We start from the raw sequence: 15,044 nt of genomic DNA on the forward strand, positions 1-15,044 counted from the left end.
TCGAAGAAGACAACTCAATCCACTAGAAGAATTGTTTTCCTTGCTAAAAAATGAAAGAATCAATCACATGATTCTACTGGAGCATATTGCTGTAAGAAGTGAACAAAAAGAAGAATTTTAGAGGCAATGGGTAAGAAAATCAAATCCAAATGTCTAATTTTTACTATGCTTATTGTAGTAAGAATTGGTATTAATCAAAAACATGAAGAATCTCATGGAATAAGATTAAAGAGAAGTAGGAACACAAGGAAGACAAAGGTAAAGCCTCTAAATCAACTCATTTGGTTTTTTTCTCATTAAAATATTGACATAAACAAATATTTATTGAAATCTTAGTTTGAGTCTTAGAGAGATGCCGTATTGCTTAACATCTTGGTTACTTGAGTTATGAATTTCTAGAAATATTTTTTTGAAGAATTGAATGATAATGTAAATGATGAACTGTATTTTGTAAATAAATCCAATTTCCAACATGCAATATTTGGAACTATCATGCTCAAATTCATACTCAAATTACATGGATTCTCATTTTTAAAGTTTTTATGATTTGAGTTGTGAAACACTTATAGCCTCTTGTTGACATTTGACAACAAGCCCATTCCATCTACATATGTCAGATGGAAAATTAGAAATGAGGAGGAACATAGACTTTCAATATTTGGATCTATCATGTTCAAATTACATGGATTCTCATATTTTAATATTTTATGATTTGAGTTGCAAAAAATCTACGGTCTCTTGTTCAATTTGACAATGGGCCCATTCCATTGTTCAATTTGACAATGGGCCCATTCCATTTACATATGTCGAGGGAAAATTTGAAATGAGGAGGAACATAGCCTTCCTCATGAGATGGGATGAGGAAAAATGGATGAAATTGTAGGGCACATAATTATACACATGTTTCTCACTCTGCTAAAAGTACACTGGCTTCTGGTATTTTGTGGTATACTTGATTTGTCTTGCAGTCAGACTCACGATGTCTGAAAATTAACAAGCTAGCGGCTGGGTCATCCTATTTGCGAACAACTTGAATGTGTATAACATGAAATGGACCTCTGCTCGATACTTCTGATTGACCATCTTGATTTTTTGGTATATATTTAACCTCAAAATTATGTATAAAACACTGACCATCCATCCATCCATCCATCTCTGAAATATAGTGGATTTTTGTTTCATTGACTTTATATTTGAAACCCCGGCCTGTAATTCTGGAGGTTGCAGGGATCCCGGAATGTAACATAGGCAACCTGGCAGACATCGTATTTGAGCTTTTTAGCCCCCAGGATTTTCCAAAACATGATCCAAGGGTTCACATTGGGAATCATTATTTACGAGAACAGATGTGGATTCAACGCTATCCCACACTCCTAACCCTATTATCTCCTTCCCGTCCAGAGACTCATAGAAGGATGACGATAATATGCCCTTGAGGCGAACGAAGCAGGACTTGAGTATGGCCAGGCAAGTGTAGGAAATCATATGGGTTGGAATTTGTATTTCTCTTTACCCGTCATACAATTTTTTTTTGACGTTTTGGGTCCTTATGCTTCCCGTCAAGAAACGTTATATTAAAATTTGTTCCCTTCAAGAGTGATGTTCTCATAATAAATTAACCCTTCACTAATAAAGTTTTGATTAAAAAATTACCATTCAATAAATAATTATGTTGAAAATTTTCATATATTTATTGTAAGAAAAAAAACCAAAATTTGAAAAAACTCAATTGTGGAGGTTTCAATAAAAAGTGTTGAACATTTGAAATTTGCTCATTTAAATTATATAATCAGTCCAAGGTAAAACACTTGATGGTTATCCATTTCATATATTTAAATTATCATTTAAATCCAACAATTTACATTATGCTACATGAATATTTAGATGCCTAATAAGACTAAGTTCCATGCAAATTCAGAGATAATTTATGACATTATCTAATATAATGTTTGATACAAAATATAAATATATGACACCTTAAAAAGGCATAAGAATGTACCACCAACTTCCAACCATCCAATAAGAGAAATACGTTTGGAAACAAATTATTAATTCATACATATACATAAATGATGGTTTACTCAAAAATCCAGTTACACCAAACTAATATCACAACTTACAAGTTTCTAAATTCCATTGCTCCAATGACAATTAAAGCAATGAAATGCTTCATGTTTCATGAAAGTTACACATTAAAGCCAAATAAAGAAGGGAATCACATATATGTGCAAAAAAATCTCCTTGTATTTAAATGCATCTTGAGAAGCATAAAGCGAGAAAAGAAACTTTCAGTGGAATGTCAATTTCTAGGCCAAGAAACCATATTCTGCATAATGATAAACCCTTGTTTTAAAGAGTTGTGAGCAGTTACACATACAAATCTCTTGTGAAATAAAAAATTAAATTACTTATTAAATCAAAAATTAAAACGTAGCAGCAATCAGACCCACAGTGTTTGAAGAAAAAAAAAATCAATCACTAACTTGAAGCGCAAATTTGCAGTTTCCTGGCAGTTTCCTTGGAGTCAATCTTGAACTTTTCTTGGAGTCAATCTTGAACTGGGCATGGAAAAATAAGAAGAGCAAGTAAAGACGAGGGAAATGGTTAAGGAAGAGGTTTGAGCTAAGATGTGAAGGCATAGAAGAGGATGGAAGCATTGCAATGGAAAAATAAGAAGAGCAAGTAAAGACAAGGGCAATGGTTAAGGAAGAGGTTTGAGCTAAGATGTGAAGACTTAGAATAGGATGGAAGCACTCGAATGGAAAAATAAGAAGAACAAGTAAAGACAAGGGTAATAAAATTAAGGAAGTTCCTATATATTGAAATCCTCATATCTATATTAATATTTATTTGAAGAAGAAGTAAAGACAAAGGCATATCGAATTAAGGAAGTTGTTATATGTTGAAATCCTTATATCTACATTAATATTTATTTGAACTTTGATTTTGAATATTAATCTATATAGTTAAACTTTTAAATTTTCTTAGCATTTCAACATCTTAATAATATTGTTAAATGTTACATATAATTGTAATCTTAAATTTGAAATATTTGTTTTTATAGAAATATCAACATTTTATCAGATCCTCATATATATATATATATATATATATATATATATATATATATATATATATAAAACATAATATATAACAATTCCATATTTTTTGAACCACCCCTTATTTTCTCTAAAACAAAATATAATTTAGGTTGATTATATTATTTTCTATATACTATTTATAAACAATATATATATATATATATATATATATATATATATATATATATATATATATATATATAATTTTATATATATAATTTTAATAATAATAATTATTAATAATTTTTTTTAAGTTAGAAAAAATCAATTATTACAATTTTTATTAAATTAAAAAAATAATTAAAACAATAAAGTCAATATTAAAAATATATAAAACACTAATATATAAAGTTCAAATCGAAATTCCAACCTTGGTGGAAGTGAATCAATTGCCCTGGAAATTCAGGGGCAACCATACCATTTATGTAGAAGGAGTTCGTGTTCAAATCTTATGGGATGTGCACGATTGGCTGTTTAATCCTGGACTAAGACATGCCTTGTTCATTTTCAAATCCACGATGCCACTCAACTCCCTCAGTTCCAAACACAACATCGACTGCGGCCCGTCTTCGGATTTTTCTTTTTTCATTCATGCATGGAACTTACAATTTCAGATTGTCCAAAACACCGTTTCCGAAGGTGATTTAATCATTGATGTATTTTTATTTGTTTTTTAAATTGATAATTACGCAGAAGGCTTCGTCTATATTGACTTGGGTTTAAAGAATTTCATATTTTTAAATTATGAATAGTCAAGATTTAATAATCTCGAAATATTTTTAATTCAATACATGATCTGATCAATAATATAGAAGATATCTAAATAGTTTTTCAGTGTCTAGATTATTTAATAATTTATATTTAATGATAGTTTTGTTTGGCTGATGTATGGGCTCTCTGTTTCGTAAAATGAAATGAGTGTCATACACAGTTTTCAAAGTCAAATTTCGGTTGTTCTTATTGAACTTAAGTTTTTTACGGTAGTTTTGGGCACAATAAATTCTCCAGTACAGGCATAAATATTGAAAGCAATTAAATGGCAGCATGGGAATGTTTGCATGGAGAAATGGTGTTTTTTTGAAGAACTGTTTACTGAAAGTATTTTTTTTGTGGAAAACTGTTAAATGATAGCATGTTTTTTCAAGAACAGTTTATGTAAATTTGCTGAAACAAATCCGTGTTGTTTTTTAGAGCAAGTTCCTATTTTTCAGAATCACAGTGGGTTTCTCTCGTACCAATTTCTAAAACTCTGATGTTATCTAGTCGTCTCCTATACAACAGTATAATATATTATTTTTAGAGCAAGATTTGAAAAAAAAAATGATTGTAAAATACAATAATCCATTGGGAATCGTGAACAACTACAATACCTTAAAATGCTAATAAAAAATTAAAAGCTAGCAACAATCAGACGGTAGACTCTTGTGAAATTTATGAAATAAAAAATTAAAAGCTAACAACAATCAGACGGTAGACCCACAGTGTTTGAAGAATAAAAAATCAATCACTAACCTGAACTTTGAAGCACAATTTGTAATTTCCTCGCAGTTTCCTTGGAGGCTGGAGCCAATCTTGAGCTGGGCGACAGGCGTAAGTTTGAATCGGCAATGCGTTGAGAGAGAGTGTGCACTGTGAATCATGAACTCGATTGTACAAAGAAAACAAGCCCACGGGCCACATTCGTTGGGTAAAAGACAGGGAGACCATGCAGTGGCATGCATAGATCTCTGAAATCATCCAGGGAAAGATTCCAAATTTTCCCAGAGAAAAAATCTTCGGCTAAAAGGGAATTGCCCATTCTCTACAAAAAAAACTAAATCTCTGACTGAGAAAAAATGGCTATTGCCATTGGCTGCTCCCACATGCTAATTTCGTTCCTCCCACATGCTAATTTGACAGCCTCCGCCCTCTTGAAATTTCCACAATTGCCAAGAGTTTCACGCAAAAGGAAGGAAACAATGACGACCTTGTAGGCTGTGAGATAACAGAAACTATACCTAGGACGTGAGGTGACGCGAGGATGATAAGAAATAGCCATATTATAAGGAAACAGAACTATACCTAGGTATAAGAACGTTTTGGAAAAAATTTGAAACGTCAAAAAAACGTTTTTAACTCTTCTGGGCACGTCAGTCAAAACGGGCATGGACAAATTCCAACCGTCAAATACGTTTAAAAAGGCTTATGACGGGCAAAATGCCCGTCAAATTCCATCCCTGCCTGATTCTTCTGAGGCTCACAATGTCTCCGAGGGATAACAGAGCAAAGGGAACCCCTCTGCTTATTTCCCGTGAAGTCAACCGGAACCAACTGGAGTCCACTATTTTGACTGCGCTGGTCATCCCCTTTGTGAATGCTGCTGCCTGATTATCAAAACAAATCAATTAGTCAGGGCCTATAATTTTTTCTCATCTGATAAAATGTTAAATTTATGTTAATTGCAGATTCGGAAATCTAAAATTTATTTTTAAAAATTACCTCAGGCAGATTCAACCCAAGCCCATCATCAATGGATCCCCCTTTCGAAACGGAAAACATAGCAGCCTACACATACAATATAATAAATTAGTAGAGTACCGTATGATGGACCTGAAAACTAGAAAAACTGAAAATATTAATATAAATTCATCTAAATCTACCGTATGTTAAGAGATATCAAATCTTTTCATATGTAAACCTTCTTAGAATTCTAGATCAAATTTGTTGTTCGCATACACATAAGAATATATAGAGTAGATGACTATTATTCCTAAATTATGTTGTATAGAGGTTAGGTACAGAGTTTTTGGGAAAAAAAACATAATTGATTCAAATACTACAGGTTAGTGTATTTATTACAAGGTTTTAAATGCATAATTACATAATTTTGAGTTTAAAATTAGGTAATTATGTTCATAAACGATATGTTAAAGTAATAATTATATAGTTTCAAGAAGAAATGAGGCAATTGAGAAATTAATACCCATGATATAGTAAAACCATATGATGCTATCTCAATTATAATAATTACATGGTCTCAATATATACTTAAGAAATTATTCTACGTATTAGATGATGTTATTTAACTTTACCAAAATTGACATGATATTATACCAAGGCCGAGGGGCTTGCTTGAGACCATAAAGGGATTTATTTCTTTTAGATACTAGCTTTTCTAGGTGTCATTTTGAAAATACTATCTACACCAAGAAAGTGGGTCAGTCTCTTGTCATTCTTTTTCTTTATGTTGATGATCTTATCCTTACTGGTAGTGATCCCAACATCATAAACCTTGTGAAGTCCAACCTTAAAGAGAAGTTTGAAATGACAAACTTAGGGCACTTGCATTATTTTCTTGGTCTTCAAGTCTTGCAATCCAAGGAAGGTATTTCCCTTTCCCAGTCCAAGTATTCCTGTGATCTTCTAGGCCACTTTCACATGGAAGACTATAAGCTAGCCCCTTTGAGTGTGGAGACAAGATTTCAGTCACTTGTACCTCCCTGGAAGTTGATGCTACCATATACCATCAGCTTGTAGGGAAACTTTTGTATATCACCCATACACATCCTAACCTTTCGTTTTTTGATGGCCTTATTGCTCGGTTTATGAAAACCACACATGAAAGTCACTGGAAAGCAGCTAAAAAATACTTCATTACGTTCGAGGTACAGTTCAATTTGGGATTCATTACAGTGTAGAAGCATCCCCTCTATTGGTTGGTTTCACTGATTTTGATTGGGCTAGTGACCCTGATGATTGGCAGTCTACTGCAAGTTATGTATTCACTCTTGGTTTTGGACCTATTACATGGGCTTGCAAGAAACAAAGTGCCATTTCTCTTTCTACAGCAGAAGCAAAGTATTGTGGCATCGTAGAAGCTAGCAAGGAATCCATGTGGCTTTGTCACATCCTGTCAGAGCTTGGCTTTCAACAGCAACATCCGACTACACTTTGGTTTGATAATAAAAGTCCATTCAACTATGCAAAGATCTAGTCCAAGATCATCACAACAAATACATTGAAATACACACACATTTCATTAGAAAGCTTATTCATGACCATGTTCTTGAAGTGAAATATTGTTCAACTGATGATCAAGCTACAAACATATTTACAAATCATCTCATAGAGGTGAAGTTTACTAAAATTTGATTTATGATTGGAGTTCAAGAAGTTGTCACTAAGGGGGGATAGGCTCTAATGCCTCATTCTTTCTTCTATTGTGTCATATTTGTACATCCTTCAATCCTATCCCAAGTTGGTCTTTGGGGGGGTGTTAGGATACTCCAACACATAGGAAATAGTTAAGTATAACTTGGTCTAGTGTATAGTTAGGTAAAGTGTGTTTCTTTAGTATGTACTTTTTCTAACTTACAATCTGACGGTCACAAAATGATCTAAACATGAATTGATCTGACGGTTCATTCTCTCCTCTGTATTACTGACTCTTGATCTGTAGCCTGACATCTGATTGGTTCATGATCTCTATTTAAAGAGCATGGAGGGTCATTTGTAAGGTGACTTTTCATGAGTTAAGCTTATGCAATTTTTCTTTCTTTTACATTAATAAATTGCGTGAAATGGTTGCATTGGCTCAGGCCGTGGACTATTTCTCTCTTTGAGGGTTTTAACCACATCAAAAACACTGATGTACTAATCTGTAATCTATTTGCGAGCGGTGTCATTTGTTGTTTTATATGAGGAACTTACCTTGTAAATTCCTACATAAACTAGCTTAAATCCATCTTAAATATGGATCTACCAATTCAATTTCTTTTGAGTCTAATAAAAGTTTGCATCTTAAAAAATTTGATCCCTCTATATCCTTGGAGTTAAGATGCATCTTGGTTGGTTTAATTTCTCCTTCCACATGAATACCATGGCACAATACTAAGACTCATTTTTCTTTTTATTATTATTTTATTTAAAAAAAAAAAAAAAAAAACTATTTTATTTTATTTTAATTTGACAAAGTTTAAATATTATGTTACATTAAATTAATCTTTCTATGTAATTTTAATTTTTATATAATTTGACCTAGTCAAAATATTAATCATTACATTATATCATCTTTACTATTTATAAATAGATTTTTTTTAATAATTAAATATTAATTATAATAAATCTATATGTAGCTGCAACCGCAACAATACATAGACATTCATTATATTGCTTCATTTTCAATAGGATATTTAAAAAAATAATAGACAAATAAATATAACTCGAATGATAAATTGGAGTCGCTCTTATCTGTTTCATTTAGTTTCCAATTCTAATAAAAAATGATATACTAACTTCCTAGGAATGGGTTTTACATGAAATAGAAATACGCAGAAAAAATTTAACGACCCTAAAAATTAAAGAAAACAAGATCTGCAAGTGGCGGTAGTCCCTGCTGGGCTTGAAAACATTGTATAACTCCTTGAAATTCCTGAAGGTTGTTCCAAAACCGCTCACAAGGATTAAGGCCTTCATGATATCTACACAAGTACAGTAAGCCTCTGCAAGTTATTGGAAAATATTGAAATTGCCTGGTTCTGAGTCAAATATGTTTATGCAAGAGGTGCAGAGACACAGAGGGTCTGGATGCTCATATGCCCATCAATGAACTTTCTAAACAGACAGGGTGTTGTAGTTGATGCAAATCCTATTGCGTAAAGCAAATTTCCTTGCCATAAACTATAAGAAAGGCCCAGGGAGTTTCAATTTCTTGCTGATTCTAAGGTTGTTGTGTGCTTCTGAAATAAGGGCTTCATACTCAATCAGTATGCCAGGTAAAGGTATTATAAGCATCACGCAAGGTCTTACCAGCTCCTTCCAACCAGAGCAAGAAGGACTATCAAATCATAATCAGAGGTCCAAAACCAATACAGACTCTTGCTGGCAAGGGTTTGCTCTGTTTATAGATATTCTGTTTGGCCTAGAGGTTGGTTAGATTTCTATAAGATCCATTCCTGTTTGTTGATCAACGTTTTATAATTTACAACATTTTTCTTTTAATTCTTTAAAGAATTTCCAATGAAAACAAAATAAAACAAATAATCTAATGCCATAATATTTATTTACCATGTGCAGACATAACTTTGATTCTAGTGCATAGAGAGGAACTTGCATTACAAGGAATCTCACGTGATTATTCATTTTCACATTTTAAAAACTACATATTTTAAAATATTTTCTCAGGCATGATATCACAACCGTCCATGAAATTCTTGGACTAACAATATTTGGGCAACAATCGATGGTGGCCCTTGATAAATCACAAAAATTAACGTGAGTTGAAATATATACCGGCTAAAAATGTACATACTTCATGGTTGCATTGCACTTTCTCCATATGCAAGTAAACATCGAGATTGTGTTGCATTATTTGTATTACCAACTTTGTCAGTCGAACACCATCGGAATATTCATGACACTTCCCATAAAAGCAATGTAAAGGTATTATAAGAAACCTATCAGGGAAACTGTAAGTAAATTACATAGAAAGTGAGGTGTTCTGCATAGAGAACAAACACAAGTAGATGAACATAAATTACAGCAGAAGAAAACAGACCTAGTTATCACACATATTACAAGAAGAAAAGTCATATGAAAGATTAAGACACTTAGAGCAGAGATTTGAGAAATGAAGTCATATGGAAGAACAAGACACTAAGAAGAGAGACCCAAAGAATAAGAAATAAAGGGAAAAGACATAGTCTACAAGCAGACTTCTCAACTAAAAGTTATAAGGACCCAAATAATGTGAAACACAACGATGATGAAAAGACCTAGTTGCATTCAATCCAAATTTTCAAATTTTACAGTCTGTCTTCTCAATACACCCCTGCATATCATTAAATCTCTTGCTAGCCTGGTGGAAAAGATCACGATTCTCCACTTCGACAACATGGGCATTGTTCAAGAGTTATCATTGAATACAACATGAAGAATTTTTTAAACTTATACTTGAATACACCAATAATATTGTTTGAGACCTCTATGATATATCGAGAACTCTAACACCAAACAATAAGAAAACATATAACAGACTGAGAATAGAGACATAGTCTGTAAATTCAGATATGGTCCCGACACTAAAAGTATGGTAACGATAGAAAGCTCAACATGCTAAAAGAAAGACTTCGAATATGAAATTACATGAATAGAAACTGTAACCCACACTTGCATGAGAGTACGGATTTCAAAAACATACAGTAATACAGAGAAATTACTTAAACACATAGGTCAAAAACCAGATGTAATATATACCTGGTGAACTGTTGCCATCAAAAAATGCCTACTTCGTAAGAATGACAAGTGATGGAAAATAGTTTTAATTATAATTTATAATTCATTAAATCAGACGTTAAACAATGTTATTATTACTTTTTTTATTCTAATTACTTTTTTAATTCTAATTGAAAGTGATACATGTATTCCACATGCATCCTTGTGAGTGTCACTTGTTTAGCCATGGTGATCAGTCAGAACTTTATTACCAAAAATTGTTCAACACGTTTCGCTGCTCATGGTTGGCTTGGGACAGATAGAGATGGCGAAAGTGTCCCACGAGTCATGATACAGTGTCGCATGAGCGCATTTTAAATATGAAATATTTCCACAAATATAATGTGTTTCGACTTATCACATCGCGGAGACGATTAACATCCACCTCAAAATTTTCATTTTTCTTTCCATGGGACATTTCGTCATCCGGTCTAAATAGATCCATGGCTGGAGCATGCAGGCTCTCCGTCGGAGAAGACACATCTAAACTATAAAGTTGCTGGAGCAATCTTTGGGATTTTCTGGCAGCGCATACGACTTCCGCGACAAGATCTTCTCGAGAGGCCATAAGAATTTTGCCCCGGTAGTTCAAGAACATAGGTAAAGCACTCTGCCCATCATCATAAACAACTGCGACAACATTGCTTACCAGCAAAAGCTGCCCGGTCGCAATGTCTTCTGTGGCGTAAAGTCCTCGGCCGCGACAGTCTTTGGTTGTGTGAATTTCCACAGGGCCGACGAAATCGGCGACCTCCGGAGGAGAAGAGCACCGTCCAAGCAGGTAAGCGGAGATGTCATACTTACCATTCTAGCTCTGGGCATGCAAAGCCTTGGCCTGACGTAAAATATCTTTTATTTCCTTGTTTCCGGGGCTAACTCTATCCGCTTTCTCTAAAAATTCACATGCTGCCACATAGTGCCTCAACCTTAGCAATTTCAAATGGATAGGATCAATCCCAAGGGCCTCATCGGAATCCTCAAGGGCCCACTTGAATTCCTTCAGCTGCAGCCACGTCTCTGCCCAGTTGGAATACGCGTGCAGAAGATGGCAACATAGGTGTTTGGAAATGAGGTGTGGTTCTGCTGCACCAAGCAACAAACGACAATGCTAAGGAAATGGTGGGATTATGCTAGACTTAGAAGAGAACTTGCACACAATATGGGTATTCTCTACCACAACAGTTTCTCAAAACTCATGATCTGCTCTTTGCCAACCGAGTTGCATCCGAGGTAAAACAAGAAACATTTATCAGTGCACTCTGTAACACTTCTTTGATAACAAACACTTCTTCGATAACAGAGTAAGTAGTTTAACTGGTGTCAATCGTTTGAAGGTATACATGAAATAAAAACTATAAATACATTTTTTTGCTGTATTTTTATTCTAGATCTATACATTAAATTGTTGAAATTTGAACATACCTTTCACTGTGTGCAAAGAAGAACCTTTCACTGTGTGCAGAGAAGAAGGTTCTTTGGATGACATGCTAGCTTTGTACATTAAATTGTTGAAATTTGAATGCACTATGTGTAGAGAAGAACGTGTTCTGGATGACATGCATTAAACACAAAGAAGGTGTTGTTTAGCCTGCATAGAAGCCTAATGACATGAGAAAAATTCCCTGGCAACTAGGGCAGAGGATGGTTAAAAATCCATAGAGCTTGATGCTCTTCAAATCTGAAAACTATGGTTGTTTTGTGGTTTGGATAGTGGTAGTGAGGGCATGAGAAAAATGCCCTGGAAACTAGGGTAGAGGAGGGTTAAGAATCCGTAGAGCTTGAAGTTGTTGAAGTTCTTCAAATCTTGGTAGGTGGAAACTATGGTTATTTGGTGGTTTGGATGGTGGCAGCTGTAAACAATGGGGCAGGTGTAAATGAGGGTCGTAGTCACCCATGCAACTTTGGTTAAAAACACTTGCCTCAACCACCATTTTAAAAACTTTGCATAAAAAAAACTTGCTCGAAACTCACTTATGAAACTTTGGAGGAAACTTTGGATAAAATAACCTGTCTGCCCCAAAATAGCATCGGGGCAAGTGAAGTTTGTAATAAGAGGGCAATTCTAAAACTTTGGTTAAAATTTAGTGAACCGAAATAGCCAATCTTAAACTTTGGTTAAAGACTGAAATAAGATGAAAATTTTCGGTCAAACAATCAATTAATTGATGGTCAATGCCGTATCGATCGCTAGAGTCCCTACATCACTGGAAGCAGAGACTAATAACAAGAATATTTATTATATCGCTCCGTAGTAAAATAAACCAGAAAGAAAGAAAAGAAAATATGACATTCAATGTCTTATAATTAAGATTATTACCGCGAAGTCAAAACTATTTATTATTACAAGATTTATTAAGTATATTATTTATATAAGTGTGAAGTCAAAACTATTTACTATTATAAGATTTATTAAGATTGTATTTTATAGTTTTTTATTTTAAGGTAAGTTAAAATTTTGTGGAAATACATTATTTAGTATCGACTCTAACTTAAACAGGAATAAGAATAATTTATTTTAGTTATAAATGCTCTTTTATATTTATTTGAAGTTTAAACAACATAATTATATTTATGAAAATATATTATTAAAATAATTAGATATTTTTAGTAAGAATTATATAATTGAGAGGATGAATATTATATGTATTTGTTTAAAATTATAAAGAATTATTGTGTTTAGAAGCGTTTTTTTAGTTTAGTATGGGACTGTATTTTTGTTTTTAAACATTTTGACTTAACCAAATTACATAAAAATAATAATAACAGTGATATAATAATTATAAAATTATTAGGAAAATTTTTTGACTTGGTCAAATTACATAGAAGTAAAATAAAATAAAATAGAAATCGAAAATTATGATTGTTTTATAATTAATAATTACTAATTAAACCAGTTTAGATTTATTTTAATTATGGATCTAGCAAGTCCAAAGAGGGATCAAATCTCTCAGTGTAAACTACTTTTAGAATGAAAAGATATTTCATCCCTCCCAATCTTGGATAGATTTGGAATTAAGATGAATCTAGACTAGTGTAATTAGGAAATAAATATTACAAGATTTTGTTTAAAATTATAAATTAGATTATTAACCATCATATATTTAATTAAGATAAGAGCTTATCAATATTGAGAAGGATCTACTTTCTTAAAATGTAAATGTTTTTATCTTTTAATTTTACGTCATGTAATAATCTTTTATATTAAATGATTAAAAAATTAGACCATATGAAATTAGATTCCTCTAGATATTTGATCCAGATAAATTTACACTAACTTTTTTTAACACACATTTATATAGATATTTAAATGTATATGTTTCTTTTTGGGTTAGATAATTATATTATTAACAAAAATAAAAAATAAAATAGACTTAAATATCCGTTGCTTCATTGCATGGTCTTAAGTATAAAAATACATCATTTTGAGCTAAAAATAATATAATTATACTACAAATAATATATAATTTAACAATTTATATTTTCAAAAAGCAATGAAGAAATTGTGAAATTAGCCAATATATCATAGTAAAATAATATGATACTACCCCAATTATCATAATGGTATAGTTTTAAGACAATCCATCAAACAATCCACATATGATATAATTCTATTTAATGATAAAAAAATCCACATAATACTATATAATGCTTTTAGACACATTACATAATTCTAAATATAAAATTATGTGATTTAATTATAAAGTAATAATTTTTTTGCTTAAGCAAGCGTCGGTCTTTCTATTCACTTATCTGTATAAAATAAATTACATATAATACATTAAACCCAAGGTAGAAGAGGGCCAAATAATTTGGCTATCACTTCATGCCTTGCGGAAAGAGCCCACGGCTCAAGAACTGAGCCTAGTACCCAAAAAACAGCTTGAACCATCAGCCTAGATTGAACAATTGAGGTACAAAAAGACACGAAAACATGTGTCCTCGAAAAAACTAAAAGTGGACCCAAAGAGGAATTAGAGCCCACCAAATAGAGATTTCGGGTCTACTAAGGAAGCCAGGAATATAACCCAGACCCACCAACATGCACAATGAACCTAGGCCATTGATCTGCAGCTGCTTGATCCAACGACTGAGTGGAATATCGGACCAAAAAGAAGCAGGAAGAATATCCGCCTGATGAAGGAAGTATTCTCTCAACTCCTTGAGCCACGTGTTGAGTGATTAGTGGCATCGGGTTCATTTCTAGAAAATCACTTCGGGTGTTGAGGATGCCTGAAAACTAGAAAACCTCCTTAACTGTAGCATGACTTAAATTATTGCGGATTTTCCGCATCCACTGCCAACCATTCGGTGGAGAGATACCTGTGTGCCACTGCCATGCAACTTTGATCATAATGCTACCATTTTTCCTAACTGCACACTTGCCATCCCAGTTTCCTGCAGAGTCAATGAGGAGTTGGTCTGTGGTATATGATAAGTTTATATAAATACCTTTGTGGTAAATCGTCACTAGCTCGAGAAGCCTGGGCCTGTACTGTTCTAGGCTGATAATATGGACAAATGATTGGATGCTCTTTTCTTTCATGTCCCTAGATTGTTGCTGCATGTAGATCGTTCTACAACTAATTCTATAACTCTACAAACTGCTAAAATTCCCTATTCTAATACAGTTCCCGGTCCACATTCGCCTGTCTGAGACACTCGTCCCTTAAGCTGCCCTGGGGGACCTGTTTC

Source organism: Pinus tabuliformis, chromosome X (genome assembly GCF_031772625.1).
Source record: "Pinus tabuliformis cultivar Carrire ecotype Pingquan chromosome X, CPIR1, whole genome shotgun sequence".
In the NCBI taxonomy this organism is placed as follows: domain Eukaryota; kingdom Viridiplantae; phylum Streptophyta; class Pinopsida; order Pinales; family Pinaceae; genus Pinus; species Pinus tabuliformis.